Genomic DNA, 24,611 nt, shown 5'->3' with positions numbered 1-24,611 from the left:
TTTCTACATATTTTATATCTGGTTTTAGTCGTCGAAGTTTACACTGAAAACGTTTTACCATCCCGGAAAAATAAATCTTCTTCTTCTCATTATGAAACGTTTTATCATAATGTTTGGAGTGGTGGCAACGATTTAGCAGCGGCGGGCTGCTAAATGAATATAGGGGAAAAACTGGGATGAGTATGAGATCTGAGCAGGGAAGCGAGCTGCCCTTGGGCTGCCTTCTCCACCATGATGTAATTGAACTGATGGCCTGTGCACACACACACACAACAGACATGTTTACCTGTGATCTTGTATGACGGCTGAGCGTTTGACAGAGGCCATTTCACTTGCACAATGAAACTGGCAACGCAGTCAGTCTGTTTCCCTTCACTTACAGTATGGCATACATCCCTCATTTCTACACACACAATGGATCTGCGACTGGCAACCAAATTAGCTTGATATCACTGTAACTTCTCTCTTTTACATTTATTGGATATTTTAGAGTGTATTCCTTGCATGCCAACCACATTTTCCAATAGTTGTCAGAGTCCAAGGCAGACAGACAGACGGAGAGAGTGAGTGAGAGAGAGACAGACAGACGGAGAGAGTGAGTGAGACAGACAGACGGACACATCCTATTTACATTTTAGTCATTTAGCAGACTCTCTTATCCAGAGCGACTTACAGTTAGTGCGTTCATCTTAAGATAGCTAGGTGGGACAACCATGTTTCAGTCATAGTAAGTCAATCCTTTCTCAATAAAGTAGCTCACAGCAAAGTCCGTGCTAGTAGGTGAAAAAAGTCAAGTGTGAGTGTTAGTTCACGAAGGACAAGTGAGTTAGCTGGGATTATTGAATGCATCGACTCACCCACATACTGGGTCAATACATAAATTGTGTTTGGTGTCAAGTTTGTTGGTGCTTCCTACAACAAATAACCTTACAATCATCCTAAAACCTAATCCTCCTAGCAATCATGTCCAGTACTGTAGCCAGAGGCTTTAAACTGGGGCTTTAGAATAGGGAAATTAAAACAATGACTTGTAGAGGATTGGCTCACTGTTACGCAACACTCGTTTTGGGGGGCCAGCAAATCCCTTACATATATACCACTGGAGGGGGCTCCACACACACACACACACACACACACACACACACACACACACACACACACACACACACACACACACACACACACACACACACACACACACACACACACAGTGTGGCCAGTTTATCAGGTACCAGGTTAAACACCTCTTTGAATTCTTCAAGGCATGGAAACGTTGCTCAATTGGTATCAAGGGACCTAAGGTGTGATAGGAAAACATTCCCCACACCGTTACACCACCGCCACCAGCCTGTACCTCTGCCATCAGCATGACGCAACAGGAGCCAGGATTTATCGGACCAGGCAATGTTTTCCACTCCTCAGTTGTCCAGTGTTTGTGATGGCGTGCCCACTGGAGCCACTTCTCCTTGTTTAGCTGATAGGAGTGGATCCCGGTGGGGACGTCTGCTTGCTGCAATAGCCCATCCGTGACGAGGATCGACGAGTTGTGCGTTCCGAGATGCCGTTCTGCACACCGCTGTTGTACTGCTCCGTTATTTGCCTGTTTGTGGCCTGCCTGCTAGCTTGCACGATTCATGCCTTTCTCCTTCGACCTCACTTATCAACAAGCTGTTAGGATATTATGTGTTTGCTGCACCATTCTCCTTCGACCTCTCATCAACGAGCTGTTAGGTTATTATGTGTTTGCCGCACCATTCTCCTTCGACCTCTCATCAACGAGCTGTTAGGTTATTATGTGTTTGCTGCACCATTCTCCTTCGACCTCTCATCAACGAGCTGTTAGGATATTATGTGTTTGCCGCACCATTCTCCTTCGACCTCTCATCAACGAGCTGTTAGGATATTATGTGTTTGCCGCACCATTCTCCTTCGACCTCTCATCAACGAGCTGTTAGGATATTATGTGTTTGCCGCACCATTCTCCTTCGACCTCTCATCAACGAGCTGTTAGGATATTATGTGTTTGCCGCACCATTCTCCTTCGACCTCTCATCAACGAGCTGTTAGGATATTATGTGTTTGCTGCACCATTCTCCTTCGACCTCTCATCAACGAGCTGTTAGGTTATTATGTGTTTTCCGCACCATTCTCCTTCGACCTCTCATCAACGAGCTGTTAGGTTATTATGTGTTTGCCGCACCATTCTCCTTCGACCTCTCATCAACGAGCTGTTAGGATATTATGTGTTTGCTGCACCATTCTCCTTCGACCTCTCATCAACGAGCTGTTAGGTTATTATGTGTTTGCCGCACCATTCTCCTTCGACCTCTCATCAACGAGCTGTTAGGATATTATGTGTTTGCTGCACCATTCTCCTTCGACCTCTCATCAACGAGCTGTTATGATATTGTGTTTGCTGCACCATTCTCTTTCGACCTCTTATCAACGAGCTGTTAGGATATTATGTGTTTGCCGCACCATTCTCCTTCGACCTCTCATCAACGAGCTGTTAGGATATTATGTGTTTGCTGCACCATTCTCCTTCGACCTCTCATCAACGAGCTGTTAGGGTATTATGTGTTTGCCGCACCATTCTCCTTCGACCTCTCCTCAACGAGCTGTTAGGATATTATGTGTTTGCTGCACCATTCTCCTTCGACCTCTCATCAACGAGCTGTTAGGATATTATGTGTTTGCCGCACCATCCTCCTTCGACCTCTCATCAACGAGCTGTTAGGTTATTATGTGTTTGCTGCACCATTCTCCTTCGACCTCTCATCAACGAGCTGTTATGATATTATGTGTTTGCTGCTCCATTCTCCTTCGACCTCTCATCAACGAGCTGTTAGGATATTATGTGTTTGCTGCACCATTCTCCTTCGACCTCTCATCAACGAGCTGTTAGGGTATTATGTGTTTGCTGCACCATTCTCCTTCGACCTCTCATCAACGAGCTGTTCGTATATTACGTGTTTGCTGCACCATTCTCCTTCGACCTCTCATCAACGAGCTGTTAGGATATTATGTGTTTGTTATTGTTTGCACCATTCTTGGTAAACCCTAAACACTGTTGTGAGTAAAAAGCCCAGGAGGCCGTTTCTGAGATACTGGCACCGATGATCATAACAGGCTCAAAGTCACTTGTTTTGCCCATTTTTATGTTCAATCAAACAGTAACTGAATGCCTCGATGCCTGCCTGCTTTATATAGCAAGCCACGGCCACGTGACTCACTGTCTGTAGGAGCGATCCATTTTGATGAACTGGGTGCAGCATGTAATAAACTGTCCACTGAGTGTATGTGCAGTCACACGCACATCGGACAAGGGGTGGGTTAGAATTCTTCCCAAAGGCTTTTCTAAGACATGTACTACTCTACCCCTCAACCATCTTTAACCCTATCTTTCTTTTTTCTCTATCACACCGTCACTTCCTCTCTTTCTATTTCTGTCTCTCCTTCCTCCATCCTCTCTTTTACATTCCACGGCTATTCTCACCATCCCCCCACTCTCGGTCTCTCTATCTCTCTCTCCCCTTTCTCTCTGATTTCCCTGCAGTCTCTCTTTTCACTCTCTGATATCGCTGCAGTCTCTCTCTCTCTCTCTCCTTTCTCTCTCAATTCCCTGTAGTCTCTCCCCTCTCTCTCTCTCTTATCTGATTTCCCTGCAGTCTCTCTCTCTCTCTCCACTCTCTCTGATATCCCTGCAGTCTCTCTCTCTCTCCGTTCTCTCTCAATTCCCTGCAGTCTCTCTCCTCTCTCTCTCTCCTTCTCTCTGATTTCCCTGCAGTCTCTCTCCTCTCTATCTCTCCTCCCTCTCTGATTTCCCTGCAGTCTCTCTCCCTCCCTATCTATCCACTCTCTCTGATATCCCTCCACTCTCTCTCTCTCTCTATCTCCTCTCTGATTTCCCTGCAGTCTCTCTCTCTCTCTCTTGTGCTCTTTCTCTTTATCTCTCTCTACTTTCTCTGATTTCCCTGCAGTCTTTCTCTCTCCGATTTCCCTGCAGTCTCCACTCCACTCCTCTCTCTCTCTTTCTCCCTGTCTCTCTTTTTCTCTCCACTCTGTCTCTCAGTTCAATTCAAATCAATTCAAGGGGCTTTATTGGCATGGGAAACATATGTTAACATTGCCAAAGCAAGTGAGGTAGGTAATATACAAAAGTGAAATAAACAATAAAAATGAACAGTAAACATTACACATACAGAAGTTTCAAAACAATAAAGACATTACAAATGTCATATGTATATATACAGTGTTGTATAAAATAAATAATAAATAAGCATAAATATGGGTTGTGTTTACGATGGTGTTTGTTCTTCACTGGTTGCCCTTTTCTTGTGACACTGTGGAATTTCACCCAGTAGATATGGGAGTTTATCAAAATTGTGTTTGTTTTCAAATTCTTTGTGGATCTGTGTAATCTGAGGGAAATATGTGTCTCTAATATGGTCATACAATGGGCAGGAGGTTAGGAAGAGCAGCTCAGTTTCCACCTCATTTTGTGGGCAGTGTGCACATAGCCTGTCTTCTCTTGAGAGCCATGTCTGCCAACGGCAGCCTTTCTCAATGGCAAGGCTATGCTCACTGAGTCTGTACATAGTCAAAGCTTTCCTTAATTTTGGGTCAGTCACAGTGGTCAGGTATTCTGCCACTGTGTACTCTCTGTTTAGGGCCAAATAGCATTCTAGTTTGCTCTGTTTTTTTGTTAATTCTTTCCAATGTGTCAAGTAATTATCTTTTGGTTTTCTCATGATTTGGTTGGGTCTAATTGTGCTGCTGTCCTGGGGCTCTGTAGGGTGTGTTTGTGTTTGTAAACAGAGCCCCAGGACCAGCTTGCTTAGGGGACTCTTCTCCAGGTGTATTTCTCTGTAGGTGAACGCTTTGTTATGGAAGGTTTGGGAATTGCTTTAGGTGGTTATAGAATATAATGGCTATTTTCTGGATTTTGATAATTAGTGGGTATCGGCCTAATTCTGCCCTGCATGCATTATTTGGTGTTCTACGTTGTACACGGAGGATATTTTTTTTCTTGGTTGGTGAGCGGACCCCAGACCTCACAACCATAAAGGGCAATGACTGATTCTATGACTGATTCAAGTATTTTTAGCCAGATCCTAATTGGTATGTTCAATTTTATGTTCCTTTTGATGGCATAGAATGCCCTTCTTGCCTTGTCTCTCAGATCGTTCACAGCTTTGTGGAAGTTGCCTGTGGCGCTGATGTTTAGGCCAAGGTATGTATAGTTTTTTGTGTGCTCTAGGGCAACGGTGTCTAGATGGAATTTGTATTTATGGTCCTGGCGACTGGACCTTTTTTGGAACACCATTATTTTGGTCTTACTGAGATTTACTGTCAGGGCCAAGGTCTGACAGAATCTGTGCAGAAAATCTAGGTTCTGCTGTAGGCCCTCCTTGGTTGGTGACAGAAGCACCAGATCATCAGCAAACAGTAGACATTTGACTTCAGATTCTAGTAGGGTGAGAACGGGTGCTGCAGACTTTTCTAGTGCCCTCGCCAATTCTGTGATATATATGTTGAAGAGGGTGGGACTTACGCTGCATCCCTGTCTCACCCCACGGCCCTGTGGGAAGAAATGTGTGTTTTTTGCCAATTTTAACCGCACACTTGTTGTTTGTGTACATGGATTTTAGAATGTTGTATGTTCTACCCCCAACACCACTTTCCATCAATTTGTATAGCAGACCCTCATGCCAAATTGAGTCGAAGGCTTTTTTGAAATCAACAAAGCATGAGAAGACTTTGCCTTTGTTTTGGTTTGGTTTGATTTGTTGTACGGTAATTTGGTAAAAAGCCAATTTGACATTTGCTCAGTACATTTTTTTCAGTGAGGAAATGTACGAGTCTGCTGTTAATGATAATGCAGAGGATTTTCCCAAGGTTGCTATTGACGCATATCCCACGGTAGTTATTGGGGTCTAATATGTCTCCACTTTAGTGGATTGGGGTGATCAGTCCTTGGTTCCAAATATTGGGGAAGATGCCAGAGCTAAGGATGATGTTAGAGTTTTATTATAGCCAATTGGAATTTGTTGTCTGTATATTTGATCATTTCATTGAGGATACCATCAACACCACAGGCCTTTTTGGGTTGGAGGGTTTTTATTTTGTCCTGTAACTCATTCAATGTAATTGGAGAATCCAGTGGGTTCTGGTAGTCTTTAATAGTTGATTCTAAGATCTGTATTTGATCATGTATATGTTTTTGCTCTTTATTCTTTGTTATAGAGACAAAAAGATTGGAGAAGTGGTCTACCCATACATCTCCATTTTGGATAGATAATTCTTCATGTTGTTGTTTGTTTAGTGTTTTCCAATTTTCCCAGACGTGGTTAGAGTCTATGGATTCTTCAATTACATTGAGCTGATTTCTGACATGCTGTTCCTTCTTTTTCCGTAGTGTATTTCTGTATTGTTTTAGTGATTCACCATAGTGAAGGCGTAGACTCAGGTTTTCCGGGTCTCTATGTTTTTGGTGGGACAGGTTTCTCAATTTCTTTCTTCGATTTTTGCATTCTTCATCAAACCATTTGTCATTGTTGTTCATTTTCTTCAGTTTTCTATTTCAGATTTTTAGATTTGATAGGGAAGCTGAGAGGTCAAATATACTGTTAAGATTTTCTACTGCCAAGTTTACACCTTCACTATTACAGTGGAATGTTTTACCCAGGAAATTGTCTAAAAGGGATTGAACTTGTTGTTGCCTAATTGTTTTTTGGTAGGTTTCCAAACTGCATTCCTTCCATCTATAGCATTTCTTAATGTTACTCAGTTCCTTTGGCTTTGATGTCTCATGATTGAGTATTGCTCTGTTTAAGTAGATTATGATTTTGCTGTGGTCTGACAGGGGTGTCAGTGGGCTGACTGTGAACGCTCTGAGAGACTCTGGGTTGAGGTCAGTGATAAAGTAGTCCACAGTACTACTGCCAAGAGATGAGCTATAGGTGTACCTACCATAGGAGTCCCCTCGAAGCCTACCATTGACTTGGTACATATCCAGCGTGCGACAGAGCTGCAGGAGTTGTGACCCGTTTTTGTTGGTTATGTTGTCATAGTTGTGCCTAGGGGGGCATATGTGGGAGGGAATGCTGTCACCTCCAGGCAGGTGTTTGTCCCCCTGTGTGCTGAGGGTGTCAGGTTCTTGTCCGGTTCTGGCATTTAGGTCGCCACAGACTAGTACATGTCCCTGGGCCTGGAAATTATTGATTTCCCCCTCCAGGATGGAGAAGCTGCCTTCATTAAAGTATGGGGATTCTAGTGGGGGGATATAGGTAGCACACAGGGGGACATTTTTCTGTTAGGATAATTTCCTTTTGAATTTCTAGCCAAATGTAGAATGTTCCTGTTTTGATTAATTTAATGGAGTGAGTTAGGTCTGCTCTATAACAAATTAGCATACCCCCTGAATCCCTTCCCTGTTTCACACCTGGTAGTTTGGTGGATGGGACTACCAGCTCTCTGTAACCTAGAGGGCAACCAGTGGGTCCGTCTCCTCTATACCAGGTTTCTTGCAGGATGGCAATGTCTGTATTACCGATTTCTTTGGTGAAGTCCGGGTTCCTGCTCTTTAGGCCAAAGGCAGATGACCTCAGGCCTTGGATATTCCAGGATGATATAGTGAAGACTTTTTGTTCCAGAGTGTCCAATGTTGTTGGTCGTGGTTTGGCCTCAGGCCAGTAAGTGTGAGCAGAGCCTGCTGAGCATCTGGTACATGCCATTGGCTTGGGCGAGTGTAAGAGTGGGGGTTGGGACTGTTTGCCCGTATGTGTGGCTTCCATGTTGAGGCCCTCTTTGCGTTAGAGTTCGGGCAAAGGTGGGCACTGCTGCCTTGTAGAGGTGGACCTGGTCATAGAGGCTGTTCAAGTCCAGGGTGGAGTGGTGGGTCAGGAAAACATTTTGACGGCACAGCGTTTACCCGCTGTATTATGGCAGGGTGAAAGTATTTTCGTGGTAGCAGGGTGGAGATAACCACTTGTGTGTTGGGGAAAGTAGAAGAAGCCTTTTCAATCACTCCCTTCAGTGCTGTGGCCACCCTTTCCTGCTGTGCTCTCAGGTCGTTTGTGCTTGTGTGTATTATTATGTGGCTAGGTGAGCCTAGTTGGTCCTCAGACAGAAGGTCGAGGGCGCGCTGGGTGTTTGGACACCAGAGTTTAGACACACTGTGTTTGGGAAAAAGTTTTTTTTCTTCTATATATTTCCCATTTGAGTCCATAAGTAGTACAATCTGTGTCTTGTGTTTGTCCTCAGTGGGTGTGGGGGGGTTGTCAGAAGGGCTATCAGGGTGGCTGACAGGGGGGTGCTCGGAGGGGGTGAGAGCCGCTGGGCTTGGGTTCTTCATTTGTCTGTTCTGCTGTGATGTCGACTCTATGGTCAGGGTCTGGTGTGGACTGTTCTGCTGTGGTGTCGAGACTTTTGTCGGGTGCTGAGGTGGGCTGTTCTGCTGGCTTCTCTGTGGGGGTGGCCACCTCTCTAGTGGGTTGTTCTCTGTCACACGCCATCCCCCTCAACCTCTCCTCCAGCAGTCTGATCCTCTCCTCTAGTGCTCTGTTCTTCTCCTGATCCTGCTCTTTCTCCTGTTGAAGTTGTCTCACCAGTGTCCAGAGTGCAGGTATGTCTCTCTCCACCTCCACCTCTCTAGTGGGTTGTTCTCTGTCACACGCCATCCCCCTCAACCTCTCCTCCAGCAGTCTGATCCTCTCCTCTAGTGCTCTGTTCTGCTCCTGCTCTTTCTCCTGTTGAAGTTGTCTCACCACAGTCCAGAGTGCAGATATGTCTCTCTCCACCTCCAGCTCTCCGGGTCTGGTTAAGGGGGTGTTGTTGTGCTGGACTGTTGTCTGGGTCTGTGCTTACTGGAGTGTAATCACCTGCTGTTCCAGCTCCACCTGCCTTACCTCCAGCTGGATGAATTTATCCTTCATTTCAATGAGGGAGTAGTAATCTGTGCTGGGAGGTTGACTGTCCTCTGGGGGTTGCTCATCTGTGGGGTTATATAATGAAGAGGTCTGGTCTGACCCGCTCAGGGTGGGGGTATCTTTATCAAGGGAGAGCTTCTCCTGCTGGGCTGATTCTTTAATTTGGTGAAAGTCCAGCTGAAACTGTTTGAGGTTACCTTGTACCATTACTGTTCCGGACTTATAGAGGTTTATATTAGCTGACTCAGAGTCCTCGTTGTCTAGAATCCTGAGTTTCCACCCCTCGTTAACCCCCCCTCTCTTAACAAAGGGGTAGTTTGCTAATATAGCACTGTGCCATGCCAGGGGATGGTTTGTGTGGAAGATAAGGTTGCTGATGTTCCCATTTTTGTAATAGTCAGCAAAAAGTGTCTCTTGATTTTCCATAAGGAGCTTCATTTTGTAATCTTTTCTTGCCTTATCATTCTTTACATGCACAGGGTATTGTATTTTAATTACCTCTCAACAGTGGGAGGAGGCAGCTTCTAAGGCCTCTCCATTTGGTTGGAGTAGACTGTGTGACTCTACTGCCATTGTTGGGCTAAAGGGCTTTGACACCTCTCACTTTACACGTCAGTGCTAGTTGAAGCTGTATCAAGCTTGGCAGCCTTAATTTAGCATTCAGTCCTTATAAAGTAATGTAATGTATTTTTCTTCTTGGCTTTTGGAAATAAAATATAGCTTCAGACTAAACATCACTCACTCAGTTCCAGGTTGGATGGTGTTTTCAGGTTTCTGTTGTTTTCCAGAGAATTTGCTGTATATAATAATAATCCTTGGTAGTTGTGAACCTTCCAGGTGATTAAGTAATTCTGTCCAAAATCAGGTTGTAGGTTTTAAGTTTTGATTTGAAGTGAGGGTTATGTTGTAGAGGGTAGAATCCAGTATGTGTTCCTGACATAAAATCTAAGTTTATCTAACTCCTAATCTATCTTTTTTAAAGAAAATGCTAAAAAATGCAGGAGCTCATCTGATCGTGACCTCTGCTCTCTGCTCTACCTCTGTCTCTCTCTCTTCTCTCCTCTCCTCTCTCTCTCTCTCTCTCTGTCCCTCTCTCTCTCTCAATTCAATTCAATTCAATTCAATTTGCTTTATTGGCATGACGTAACAATGTACATATTGCCAAAACTTATTTTGGATATTTACAATATAAAAATGAGAATCAAAATGGTCAACAGGACAACAGTAACAACAATAACAAGGGTCAAAATAACCATACATTCAACAATAACCAAGGGTCAACATAACCATACATTCAACAATAACCAAGGGTCAACATAACCATACATTCAACAATAACCAAGGGTCAAAATAACCATACATTCAACAATAACCAAGGGTCAACATAACCATACATTCAACAATAACCAAGGGTCAAAATAACCATACATTCAACAATAACCAAGGGTCAAAATAACCATACATTCAACAATAACAAGGGTCAACATAACCATACATTCAACAATAACCAAGGGTCAAAATAACCATACATTCAACAATAACCAAGGGTCAAAATAACCATACATTCAACAATAACCAAGGGTCAAAATAACCATACATTCAACAATAACCAAGGGTCAAAATAACCATACATTCAACAATAACAAGGGTCAACATAACCATACATTCAACAATAACCAAGGGTCAACATAACCATACATTCAACAATAACCAAGGGTCAAAATAACCATACATTCAACAATAACCAAGGGTCAAAATAACCATACATTCAACAATAACCAAGGGTCAAAATAACCATACATTCAACAATAACCAAGGGTCAAAATAACCATACATTCAACAATAACCAAGGGTCAAAATAACCATACATTCAACAATAACCAAGGGTCAACATAACCATACATTCAACAATAACCAAGGGTCAAAATAACCATACATTCAACAATAACCAAGGGTCAAAATAACCATACATTCAACAATAACCAAGGGTCAAAATAACCATACATTCAACAATAACCAAGGGTCAAAATAACCATACATTCAACAATAACCAAGGGTCAAAATAACCATACATTCAACAATAACCAAGGGTCAAAATAACCATACATTCAACAATAACCAAGGGTCAAAATAACCATACATTCAACAATAACCAAGGGTCAAAATAACCATACATTCAACAATAACCAAGGGTCAAAATAACCATACATTCAACAATAACCAAGGGTCAAAATAACCATACATTCAACAATAACCAAGGGTCAAAATAACCATACATTCAACAATAACAATACGTATACAGTAGAGGACATGTGCAGGTTGATTGGTCTGTCAGACACTGTCTCTCAACTTATGGCAGTCAGCAATGTAGTGCCCTGCCAACCCACAGCTCTCTGCATCCTCCCCCAACAGGACGGGTAGCCTACTCTCATCAGAGAGGTCTTTGAAACCTTGAATAAGGGTTTCAAATTTGTGGAAATGACACTCTCTAATTGTTTTATATTTTTCACATTTTATCAGGAAATGCAGCTCCGTCTCAGGTTCTGCTGTTGTGCAGTGGTTGCACAGCCTTTCATCTACAGGGAGCCAGGTTTTCCTGTGTCTACCCTTCTCAATGGCAAGGCTGTGCTCACTGAGCCTGTACTTTGTCAAGGTTTTTCTAAGGTTTTGATTAGTAATCATGGTCAACTAGTTAGCCACGGCGTACTGTCGATATAGGGCCAGATAACACTGCATTTTGATTTGTGCTTGTGCTTCCCAAATCTCTCCCTCTCTCTGTCCCCCTTTCGCGCTTTCTCTCTGTCCCTCTCTCTCTCTCTGTCCCTCTCTCTCTCTCTCTCTGTCCCCCTTTCGCGCTTTCTCTCTGTCCCTCTCTCTCTCTCTGTCCCTCTCTCTGTCCCCCTTTCTCTCTCTCTCTCTCTGTCCCTCTCTCTCTCTGTGTCTCTCTGTCCCTCTCTCTGTCTCTCTGTCCCTCTCTCTGTCTCTCTCTCTCTTAGTCCCCCTCTCTCTCTCTGTCCCTCTCTCTCTCTCTGTCCCTATCTCTCTCTCTGTCCCTCTTTCTGTCCCTATCTCTCTCTCAGTCCCTCTAGCTCCCTGTCCCTCTATATCTCTGTCCCTCTCTCTCTCTGTCCCCTCTCTCTCTCTGTCCCTCTCTCTCTCTGTCCCTCTCTCTCTCTCTGTCCCTCTCTCTCTCTCTGTCCCTCTCTCTCTCTCTGTCCCTCTCCCTCTCTGTCCCTCTCTCTCTCTCTCTGCCCCTCTCTGTCCCTCTCTCTCTGTCCCTCTCTCTCTCTGTCCCTCTCTCTCACTCTGTCCCTCTCTCTCTCTGTCCCTCTCTCTCTCTGTCCTTCTCTCTCTCTGTCCCTCTCTCTCTCTGTCCACCTCTCTATCTGTCCCTCTCACTCTGTCCCTCTCTGTCACTCTCTCTCTCTTTCTCTGTCCCTCTCTCTCTGTCTCTCTGTCCCTCTCTCTGTCCCTCTATCTCTCAGTCCCTCTATCTCTCAGTCCCTCTCTCTCTGTCCCTCTCTCTCTCTGCCCCCCCCCTCTCTCTGTCCTTCTCTGTCCCTCTCTGTAGCTGTAACTTACTGTAGCTACATAGCCCTCTACCGTGGCTGTAACTTACTGTAGCTACATAGCCCTCTACCGTAGCTGTAACTTACTGTAGCTACATAGCCCTCTACCATGGCTGTAACTTACTGTAGCTACATAGCCCTCTACCGTGAATGTAACTTACTGTAGGTACATAGCCCTCTACCGTGAATGTAACTTACTGTAGCTACATAGCCCTCTACCGTGGCTGTAACTTACTGTAGCTACATAGCCCTCTAACGTGGCTGTAACTTACTGTAGCTACATAGCCCTCTACCGTAGCTGTAACTTACTGTAGCTACATAGCCCTCTACCGTAGCTGTAACTTACTGTAGCTACATAGCCCTCTACCATAGCTGTAACTTACTGTAGCTACATAGCCCTCTACCGTAGCTGTAACTTACTGTAGCTACATAGCCCTCTACCGTAGCTGTAACTTACCGTAGCTACATAGCCCTCTACCGTGGCTGTAACTTACTGTAGCTACATAACCCTCTACCGTAGCTGTAACTTACTGTAGCTACATAGCCCTCTACCGTAGCTGTAACTTACTGTAGCTACATAGCCCTCTACCGTAGCTGTAACTTACTGTAGCTACATAGCCCTCTACCGTAGCTGTAACTTACCGTAGCTACATAGCCCTCTACCGTGGCTGTAACTTACTGTAGCTACATAACCCTCTACCGTAGCTGTAACTTACTGTAGCTACATAGCCCTCTACCGTAGCTGTAACTTACTGTAGCTACATAGCCCTCTACCGTAGCTGTAACTTACTGTAGCTACATAGCCCTCTACCGTAGCTGTAACTTACTGTAGCTACATAGCCCTCTACCGTAGCTGTAACTTACTGTAGCTACATAGCCCTCTACCGTAGCTGTAACTTACTGTGTCTACATAGCCCTCTACCGTAGCTGTAACTTACTGTAGCTACATAGCCCTCTACCGTGGCTGTAACTTACTGTAGCTACATAGCCCTCTACCGTAGCTGTAACTTACTGTAGCTACATAGCCCTCTACCGTAGCTGTAACTTACTGTGTCTACATAGCCCTCTACCCGTGGCTGTAACTTACTGTATGGTAGCAGACCCCCAAAGGGCAGCTACTTGTAGTGGAACAGCACATCAGGTTTGGCAAAAACAGTTTTCTCCCACGCTTCAGGAGCTTAGGACACCTACCAATAACCCTTCATCAGGTCGAGTGTGCTGATAAATCAGGCGGTCCCTAGCCGTTCATCAGTTCAGGGCATGGGGTCGGCGTCGAACATTGAGATTTAATTGACCTTTCTAAAATCATTACAGAAGTGAATGGTGCCGTCTGGTTTCGGCACCAACACTATGGGGCTGCACCACTCACTATTCGACTCTATGATGATATCAAATCAAATCAAATTTATTTACATAGCCCTTCGTACATCAGCTGATATCTCAAAGTGCTGTACAGAAACCCAGCCTAAAACCCCAAACAGTAAGCAATGCAGGTGTAGAAGCATATCAGCTTCCAACATCATTTTTACCTCGGTCCTGGCAGCCTCTCTCCATGCTTCCGGTATGCGTTAGGGTCTCAACTTCACCTTTTTCTCAGGTTCGGTGATGATGCTGTGCTGGACTAGATCGGTGTGTCCTGGTTCACTGGAGAACACATCCTGGTTCAGGCCAACCAACTCCGTCAGCTCCTGCTTCTGCGCTTGGCTCAGCTGCTCCCCCAGTGGCACCACCGCCGGCTTGGTCTCTGTGGTAGTCTTCTTCGGGGAAATAGAGTAGAGTACATCACGTCTATTCCATTTCTTTAATAAATTCACATGGTAAATATGGGTCAGATGCCTTTGTCCCGGTTGTCTGACCCTATAGTTAACTTCACCCACCTTTTCATGGACTTCGTATAGTCGGCTCCATCGAGCCAAAAACATACATTCTGAGGTGGGGACCAACACCAACACTTTGTCTGGAAGTCTCTTAGTTGTGCCCCTCTGTTGTACACCCGCGTTTGGCCCCTTGGGCTTCCAGCATGTGTTCCCGTACCAGGGGCCACAGGGTTGCCATCCGGTCTCTCATGTCTTCCACGTGTTCCACCATGGTTCGGTGGGGCGACGGTTGCTGTTCCCAGGCTTCTTTAGCCACGTCCAGCAGTCCTCGGGGTCGTCTCCCGTACAGGAGTTCAAAGGGAGAGAATCCTGTTGAAGCTTGGGGAACTTCTCGAAACGAGAACATCAGGTAGGGTAGCAGCTGGTCCCAATTCTTTCCGTCCGCCTTCATCACCTTCTTTAGCATCTACTTCAGGGTTCAACTGAATCTTTCCACTAACCCATCAGTCAGCGGGTGATACACGGAGGTGCGCAACTGGGTTATTTTCATTCATTTGTAGAGATCCTTCATGATTTGCAACATGAACGGAGTTCCCTGGTCAGTTAATATCTCGTCAGGGATGCCTACTCGGGAGAACAGCATGACTAACTCACATGTAATTTCATCGGTGGACATGGTGCACAGGAGAATGGCTTCCGGGTACTTGGTGGCATAATCCAGAATCACCAGGATGTATTGGTGCCCTTGGTTGCTCTTGGCTAGAGGCCCCACCTGGTCCATTGCGATCAGGGTCACCATACTCCCGGAATCCACAAGTGCCATGGTGTCCTTTCCGTTGGCTCTTACCGGGGTGACAGGGGAAGGACCACTCTCCTCAGCCCAGCATGCCATCAGCAAGCTGCAGGGACGCCCGGTGGCTACCTCACTGGCCGAGGCCGAAGGCATTGGGACATCGTGGATGGGACAGTTCCAGGCGATGTGTCCCAGCTCACCACACTCGTAGCACTTCCTGCTGTCCAGGTTTAGGAAAAGGCGTCATCTCGGGTAGCTGGCTGTTGGTGTCCCCCCATTCTTGGCCGGGGTCCTGGCGTGGTCCTCCGCTCTTTTGTGGTTGTGGAGGGTTCCGCCTTCTGTGGTTGTGCAGGACCTCCAAAGCCACCTGTTGTCCTTCCACCAGTTCCACCAGCTGATCTGCGCTCTGTGGGTTAGCTTGGCTTGCTAACTTTTTAGCTTCGGAAGGGTGAGAGTGTAGAAATGTATCTATGACCAGCAAGCTCTTGGCCAGCCTAATTAGATCATGCATTTGCGATCGGAGGGAAGCTATAGCATCTTACGCCCAATCATGGAATGTTTGTGCCCTGCTAATCAGGGTGTAACCTTACCAGCGCAGGACTTCCTTTTTCAGCCCCTCACAATGCGTCACCTGGCCAACCGTCAGATCCTGATAGGTCTTCTGTGCCGCGCCTGACAGGAAGGGTTCTAGCAGGCTGGCCTGTTGCTCATGGGGCCATTTCTCCATACTCGCCGTCCTCTCGAAGGCAAGCCTCGATGTCGTCAACCTCTGTCAGCTTCAGTATAAACCGACTGGGTTTGGGGTGAGAGACTGCTGCGCCTGCCACCATGCCAGCCTGGGCGGCTGTCAGCTGGCTAAGTTCAGCTCGCAGGAGAGTGGTCTGCTGACGCTGTTCCTCCAGCAGCTCCTGATGCATAGCCTGCTGGGCTTTGTTCACCTCCATCAGCTGTTTCACCAATGCTTCCATTGTGCTCCGTGTCTGTTTGGTTATTAAACTTGGGTTGGGTTGCCCACATTCTCCACCACATGTAGCAGGTTCAAGGGGGTGGGGTTTCCACGTCACCAAGTTGAATAACCAAACACGCACACAAAGCACAACTAGAATACACATGGGGAATTTATTAGCCAGATTTGCATACTGTGGGAAAGGTGGGAATTCAGCAGCCAGTTCACAGTCCACAATCCCCTCTCGTTGTCCGTTCCGTTCTCCAGGGGTAATCCTAAAACTCAGGTCCTCAGCCAAACCGGTTCGGTACACAATGGGGGTAATCAGACAGTCCAGGTCACAACGGGTAATCACACAGATAATTCTCTCTCTTCTCACACTCTCCATAACACAGGTTTTACTCTCAGTCCTCTCCCTGTTTGTGCAACCCGCTTCCTCTTTTATCCCCAAGCACTTCATGGCTTAATGATCCACAGGCCTTCCTGCCTTGTTGGGGCAGGAAGTCCATATAAGGCCTTGGGGTGGAGCCAGTGGGCTGCAAGATATCTCCCTTTAGTCACCACTCCCCTCACCTCTCCCTGCCGTCTGCCACAATATGTACATAGCCCTCCTGGGCTGGTTGTTTTGAAAGCTGCTTACCAGAGGAAAACTCGGTCTGTTAAAGCTGATCTAGTCATCAGTTAGAGAGGAGAAATCTGACCAGAGATCACACACCAGATTATTGCTTAGTAAAATCTAAAACTTGGATGGAGACAGGGATGGACGGAGGGAAGGACGGAGGGATGGACGGAGGGATAGAGGGAGGGAAGGATGGAGGGATGGAGGGAGGGAAGGACGGAGGGATGGACGGAGGGAAGGATGGAGGGATGGACGGAGGGATGGAAGGACGGAGGGATGGACGGAGGGATGGACGGAGGGAAGGATGGAGGGATGGACGGAGGGATGGAAGGACGGAGGGATGGACGGAGGGATGGATGGAGGGAGGGAAGGATGGAGGGAAGGATGGAGGGAGGGAGGGAAGGATGGAGGGATGGACGGAGGGATGGAGGGAGGGAAGGACGGAGGGATGGACGGAGGGATGGAGGAAACAGTTACACATACATGTTTCTGATTAAAAACTACAGACCTGTAGCGCTCCCCTCGGTCATCATGAAAACCTTTGAGCTCCTGGTCCTGTCCCATCTCAAAACCACCACGCACGCCCTCCTCGACCCCATGAAGTTTGCCTACAGAGCCAATAGTTCTGTGGACAACGCCGTCAACATGGACCTTCACTACATCTTCCAACACCTCGAAAACCCAAGGACAAAAGTACTAAAAAGTACCCAAGGACGTAGTATCTGCACCAGATGGAGAAACTCCAACTCTCTCAGACAATTCAAGTTAGGTTCTACACGTCCATCATTGAGTCCATCCTAACCTCTTCTATCACTGTCTGGTTTGGCTCTGCATCTGCCCGCTACAAGGGCAAACTGCAGCACCTCCAGGACAAGGAAGCGTGCAGGTAAGATGATCGCTGACCCTGCCCACCCTGGACACACTGCCCACCCTGGACACCCTTCCCACCCTGGACACTTTTCCCACCCTGGACACTTTTCCCACCCTGGACACATCTCCCACCCTGGACACCTTTCCCACCCTGAACACCTCTCCCACCCTGGACACCTTTCCCACCCTGGACACATCTCCCACCCTGGACACCTTTCTCACCCTGAACACCTTTCCCACCCTGGACACCTTTCCCACCCTGGACACCTTTCCCACCCTGGACACCTCTCCCACCCTGGACACCTTTCCCACCCTGGACACCTTTCCCACCCTGGACACATCTCCCACCCTGGACACCTTTCCCACCCTGGACACATCTCCCACCCTGGACACCTTTCTCACCCTGAACACCTTTCCCACCCTGGACACCTTTCCCACCCTGGACACCTCTCCCACCCTGGACACCTTTCCCACCCTGGACACCTTTCCCACCCTGGACACATCTCCCACCCTGGACACATCTCCCACCCTGGACACCTTTCCCACCCTGAACACCTCTCCCTCCCTGGACACCTTTCCCACCCTGAACACCTCTCCCACCCTGGACACCTTTCCCACCCTGGACACCTTTCCCACCCTGTACACCTTTCCCACCCTGGACACATCTCCCACCCTGGACACATCTCCCACCCTGGACACCTTTCCCACCCTGGACACCTTTCCCACCCTGGACACCTTTCCCACCCTGGACATCTTTCCCACCCTGGACACCTTTCCCACCCTGGACATCTTTCCCACCCTGGACACATCTCCCACCCTGGACACCTTTCCCACCCTGGACACCTTTCCCACCCTGGACACCCTTCCCACCCTGGACACCTTTCTCACCCTGGACACCTTTCCCACCCTGGACACCTTTCCCACCCTGGACACCTTTCCCACCCTGGACACCCTTCCCACCCTGGACACCTTTCTCACCCTGGACACCTTTCCCACCCTGGACACCTTTCCCACCCTTCCCACCCTGGACACCTTTCCCACCCTGGACACCTTTCTCACCCTGGACACCTTTCCCACCCTGGACACATCTCCCACCCTGGACACCTTTCCCACCCTGGACACCTTTCCCACCCTGGACACCTTTCCCAGCTTGGACACCTTTCCCACCCTGGACACCTTTCCCACCCTGGACACATCTCCCACCCTGGACACCTTTCCCACCCTGGACACCTTTCCCACCCTGGACACATCTCCCACCCTGGACACCTTTCCCACCCTGGACACCCTTCCCACCCTGGACACCTTTCCCACCCTGGACACATCTCCCACCCTGGACACCTTTCCCACCCTGGACACATCTCCCAACCTGGACACCTTTCCCACCCTGGACACCTTTCCCACCCTGGACACCTTTCCCACCCTGGACATCTTTCCCACCCTGGACACATCTCCCACCCTGGACACCTTTCCCACCCTGGACACCTTTCCCACCCTGGACACCCTTCCCACCCTGGACACCTTTCTCACCCTGGACACCTTTCCCACCCTGGACACCTTTCCCACCCTGGACACCTTTCCCACCCTGGACACCTTTCCCACCCTGGACACCCTTCCCACCCTGGACACCTTTCTCACCCTGGACACCTTTCCCACCCTGGACACCTTTCCCACCCTTCCCACCCTGGACACCTTTCCCACCCTGGACACCTTTCTCACCCTGGACACCTTTCCCACCCTGGACACATCTCCCACCCTGGACACCTTTCCCACCCTGGACACCTTTCCCACCCTGGACACCTTTCCCAGCTTGGACACCTTTCCCACCCTGGACACCTTTCCCACCCTGGACACCTCTCCCACCCTGGACACCTTTCCCACCCTGGACACCTTTCCCAGCTTGGACACCCTGTCCAACCTGGACACCCCATCTATTAAAGACTGCGCTCTGGTAGATGGTTTAGGTGAATCCTGACCAAAACCACCTGAACAGTTCCTTCCCCCATGCAGTGGCCCTCATTAACCGCCCATCGGGCTCATAGGGATCGAGTGACTTTGCATTATGCCATTTACTGCACCTTGTCAACAACGACCTGAAATACTAATCTGCACTTTACCGCACTAATCTGCACAACACTGTATATACAGTAGGTTCCATGGCAGCATCCCTCCCTCTGCTTATATATATAGTGGGGAGAACAAGTATTTGATAACCTGCAAAATCGGCAGTGTTTCCTACTTACAAAGCATGTAGAGGTCTGTAATGTTTTATCAGGTACACTTCAACTGTGAGAGACAGAATCTAAAACAAAAATCCAGAAAATCATATTGTATGATTTTAAGTAATTAATTTGCATTTTATTGTATGACATAAGTATGTGATACATCAGAAAAGCAGAACTTAATATTTGGTACAGAAACCTTTGTTTGCAATTACAGAGATCATACGTTTCCTGTAGTTCTTGACCAGGTTTGCACACACTGCAGCAGGGATTTTGGCCCACTCCTCCATACAGACCTTCTCCAGATCCTTCAGGTTTCGGGGCTGTCGCTGGGCAATACGGACTTTCACCTCCCTCCAAAGATTTTCTATTGGGTTCAGGTCTGGAGACTGGCTAGAACTTCTTACATTTTCTAATAATTGCGCCAACAATTGTGGCCTTCTCATCAAGCTGCTTGCCTATTGTTCTGTAGCCCATCCCAGCCTTGTGCAGGTCTACAATTTTATCCCTGATGTCCTTACACAGCTCTCTGGTCTTGGCCATTGTGGAGAGGTTGGAGTCTGTTTGATTGAGTGTGTGGACAGGTGTCTTTTATACAGGTAACGAGTTCAAACAGGTGCAGTTAATACAGGTAATAAGTGGAGAACAGGAGGGCTTCTTAAAGCAAAACTAACAGGTCTGTGAGAGCCGGAATTCTTACTGGTTGGTAGGTGATCAAATACTTATGTCATGCAATAAAATGCAAATTAATTACTTAAAAATCATACAATGTGATTCTCTGGATTTTGTTTTAGATTCCGTCTCTCACAGTTGAAGTGTACCGATGATAAAAAATGACAGACCTCTACATGCTTTGTAAGTAGGAAAACCTGCAAAATCGGCAGTGTATCAAATACTTGTTCTCCCCACTGTATATCCCCTCTGTAAATGGTATATTCCCACTGTAATCAGCCTATACTCCAATTTTAAAATAAGTTTTATGTTTACTGTACCGTACTGTAATTTGGTCACTCTTTTGTTGCTGAGAATGTTCCTGCACAGCATTAAATGCTAATTTGTAGTTTATTTGAGTTTAAAAAGTATTTTTTAATTATTTAATTTCCCTTTTGAAATGTCAGACTTCATTTGCCCAAATGAAAAATGTATCAACCCCTACAAAAATGTCCATTCATTATCATCCACAGATTAATTCACATTTCCTGTTGCTGAATAATTATTGTCCTGCTGTAGCAAACTGTCTCAAAGTAAGTTTTTACATCTGTATGATGTCTATGTGGACTTGTGTCTGTATTCTGTTTGTCAGTTACAGAGAGCACCTTCACACTGAAGCAGATTATGGGTCTGTGTAAATATACTTGGTGAATTAAGGTGATTCTGATACAACAGCCAAACATAATCATGTTCGATAACAAAGATGGTGCTGAAGACAAAAGACACTTTACAGAATATCTAAACATGTGTTTCTGAGCACTCTGCAACCATGACGACAGCAGCCATATCAGGGAAGGATGCTCCAAGGAGGAGTGGAGGAAAGAAGGAAGAGAAGAAGAGGTGGAGCGGTGGTGGCAGAGAGAAGCGAGAAAAGAGAGGGCAGGCATAAAGAACAAACAGTCACAGTTGCTGCCAGCCACAACACACACACACACACACACACACACACACACACACACACACACACACACACGGCCACCGCAGCAGCCCTCAGAGACAAACAAAACACAACACCACTGTCATCACCCCAGCAGTCTTGGCAAGCTTCTTTACAAGCCATCAACGCCTCCCCCTCTCTTCTCCTCCTCTCGTTCCTTCTCTCTTCTTTCCTCTCTTTCCTTCTCTCTTCTCCTCTCTTTCCCTCCCTTCTCTCTTCTCCTCTCTTTCCTTATCTCCTCTCCTCTCCTCCTCTCCTTCCTTCTCTCTTCTTTCCTCTCTCCTCCTCTCTTTCCTTCTCTCTTCTTTCCTCTCTCCTCCTCTCATTCCTTCTCTCTTCTCCTCTCCTTCCTTCTCTCTTCTCCTCTCCTTCCTTCTCTCTTCTCCTCTCTTTCCTTCTCTCTTCTTTCATCTCTCCTCCTCTCGTTCCTTCTCTCTTCTCCTCTCGTTCCTTCTCTCTTCTCCTCTCCTTCCTTCTCTCTTCTTTCCTCTTTCCTTCTCTACTCTCCTCTTCTCTTCTCCTCCTCCTCCTCTCCTTCCTTCTCTCTTCTTTCCTCTCTCCTCCTCTCTTTCCTTCTCACCCCCCTATCAGGACGTTGACTGCCCAGTTAACACATTACCATTCTACCCCTGCCCCTCTGCAATGACAACCATTCACTGCTGGCTCATATGTAGAAACACAATGTATAGAACAGAACAGACATGGCTGTCTATTCCATAGGATAGAGATTTACATGAATTCTGTACATTGCAATTGTATCTATACATCAATCTGCAATCCCATCAAAGCCCCTGCTCTCTAATAGACACAGCGATGTACTACTGGTAGCAGGGAAAACAACACATCTCTACTAGATAGGGAATATGATAATGAGTGATGTCATTTGAGATGCAGACCTAGTAAAGTAGACACATGTTAAACAGGGCTTCTTACACTTTTTCAGCTCAAGACCAAATTGACAAATTGTCCGTCCTCCAACAAACCAAATTAAGAAGAAATAGTGTGTGATCATTGATACATTCTCATAACTAGAGACACCTCTCACATGCCCAGGGACCACTTTGGGTCCTGACCCATTGTTTAAGAGACTGCATTAGAGTACTACAGCTAGCGTAGCGTCACAGTAACCAACCCAGTGGTACCCTATCCAGCCCAGCCTAGCGTAGCGTCACAGTAACCAACCCAGTGGTACCCTATCCAGCCTAGCGTAGCCTAGCGTCACAGTAACCAACCCAGTGGTACCCTATCCAGCCCAGCCTAGCGTCACAGTAATCAACCCAGTGGTACCCTATCCAGCCCAGCCTAGCGTAGCGTCACAGTAACCAACCCAGTGGTACCCTATCCAGCCCAGCCTAGCGTCACAGTAACCAACCCAGTGGTACCCTATCCAGCCTAGCGTAGCGTCACAGTAACCAACCCAGTGGTACCCTATCCAGCCCAGCCTAGCGTCACAGTAACCAACCCAGTGGTACCCTATCCAGCCCAGCCTAGCGTCACAGTAACCAACCCAGTGGTACCCTATCCAGCCTAGCGTAGCCTAGCGTCACAGTAACCAACCCAGTGGTACCCTATCCAGCCCAGCCTAGCGTAGCGTCACAGTAACCAACCCAGTGGTACCCTATCCAGCCTAGCGTAGCGTCACAGTAACCAACCCAGTGGTACCCTATCCAGCCTAGCGTAGCCTAGCGTCACAGTAACCAACCCAGTGGTACCCTATCCAGCCCAGCCTAGCGTAGCGTCACAGTAACCAACCCAGTGGTACCCTATCCAGCCTAGCGTAGCGTCACAGTAACCAACCCAGTGGTACCCTATCCAGCCTAGCGTAGCGTCACAGTAACCAACCCAGTGGTACCCTATCCAGCCCAGCCTAGCGTAGCGTCACAGTAACCAACCCAGTGGTACCCTATCCAGCCCAGCCTAGCGTCACAGTAACCAACCCAGTGGTACCCTATCCAGCCCAGCCTAGCGTCACAGTAACCAACCCAGTGGTACCCTATCCAGCCCAGCCTAGCGTCACAGTAACCAACCCAGTGGTACCCTATCCAGCCCAGCCTAGCGTCACAGTAACCAACCCAGTGGTACCCTATCCAGCCCAGCCTAGCGTCACAGTAACCAACCCAGTGGTACCCTATCCAGCCCAGCCTAGCGTCACAGTAACCAACCCAGTGGTACCCTATCCAGCCCAGCCTAGCGTCACAGTAACCAACCCAGTGGTACCCTATCCAGCCCAGCCTAGCGTCACAGTAACCAACCCAGTGGTACCCTATCCAGCCCAGCCTAGCGTCACAGTAACCAACCCAGTGGTACCCTATCCAGCCCAGCGTAGCGTCACAGTAACCAACCCAGTGGTACCCTATCCAGCCTAGCGTAGCGTCACAGTAACCAACCCAGTGGTACCCTATCCAGCCCAGCCTAGCGTCACAGTAACCAACCCAGTGGTACCCTATCCAGCCCAGCCTAGCGTCACAGTAACCAACCCAGTGGTACCCTATCCAGCCCAGCCTAGCGTCACAGTAACCAACCCAGTGGTACCCTATCCAGCCCAGCCTAGCGTCACAGTAACCAACCCAGTGGTACCCTATCCAGCCCAGCGTAGCGTCACAGTAACCAACCCAGTGGTACCCTATCCAGCCCAGCCTAGCGTCACAGTAATCAACCCAGTGGTACCCTATCCAGCCCAGCCTAGCGTCACAGTAACCAACCCAGTGGTACCCTATCCAGCCCAGCGTAGCGTCACAGTAACCAACCCAGTGGTACCCTATCCAGCCCAGCCTAGCGTCACAGTAACCAACCCAGTGGTACCCTATCCAGCCCAGCCTAGCGTCACAGTAACCAACCCAGTGGTACCCTATCCAGCCCAGCCTAGCGTCACAGTAACCAACCCAGTGGTACCCTATCCAGCCCAGCCTAGCGTCACAGTAACCAACCCAGTGGTACCCTATCCAGCCCAGCCTAGCGTCACAGTAACCAACCCAGTGGTACCCTATCCAGCCCAGCCTAGCGTAGCGTCACAGTAACCAACCCAGTGGTACCCTATCCAGCCTAGCGTAGCGTCACAGTAACCAACCCAGTGGTACCCTATCCAGCCCAGCCTAGCGTCACAGTAACCAACCCAGTGGTACCCTATCCAGCCCAGCCTAGCGTAGCGTCACAGTAACCAACCCAGTGGTACCCTATCCAGCCCAGCCTAGCGTAGCGTC

General features: G+C 47.7%; 1 protein-coding gene across 8 annotated transcripts in view; it reads right to left on the bottom strand.

Annotated features, from left to right (window-relative positions):
- Positions 1–24,611, bottom strand: part of LOC110522454 (ena/VASP-like protein) — a 137,588-nt gene that overhangs the window by 88,308 nt on the left and 24,669 nt on the right. The window lies entirely within an intron of this gene.

Source organism: Oncorhynchus mykiss, chromosome 4 (genome assembly GCF_057628025.1).
Source record: "Oncorhynchus mykiss isolate SJ-2025 chromosome 4, ASM5762802v1, whole genome shotgun sequence".
Taxonomy (NCBI): domain Eukaryota; kingdom Metazoa; phylum Chordata; class Actinopteri; order Salmoniformes; family Salmonidae; genus Oncorhynchus; species Oncorhynchus mykiss.
The sequence above is the reverse complement of the archived record's forward strand: the minus strand, read 5'-3'. Positions and strand labels throughout refer to the sequence as shown.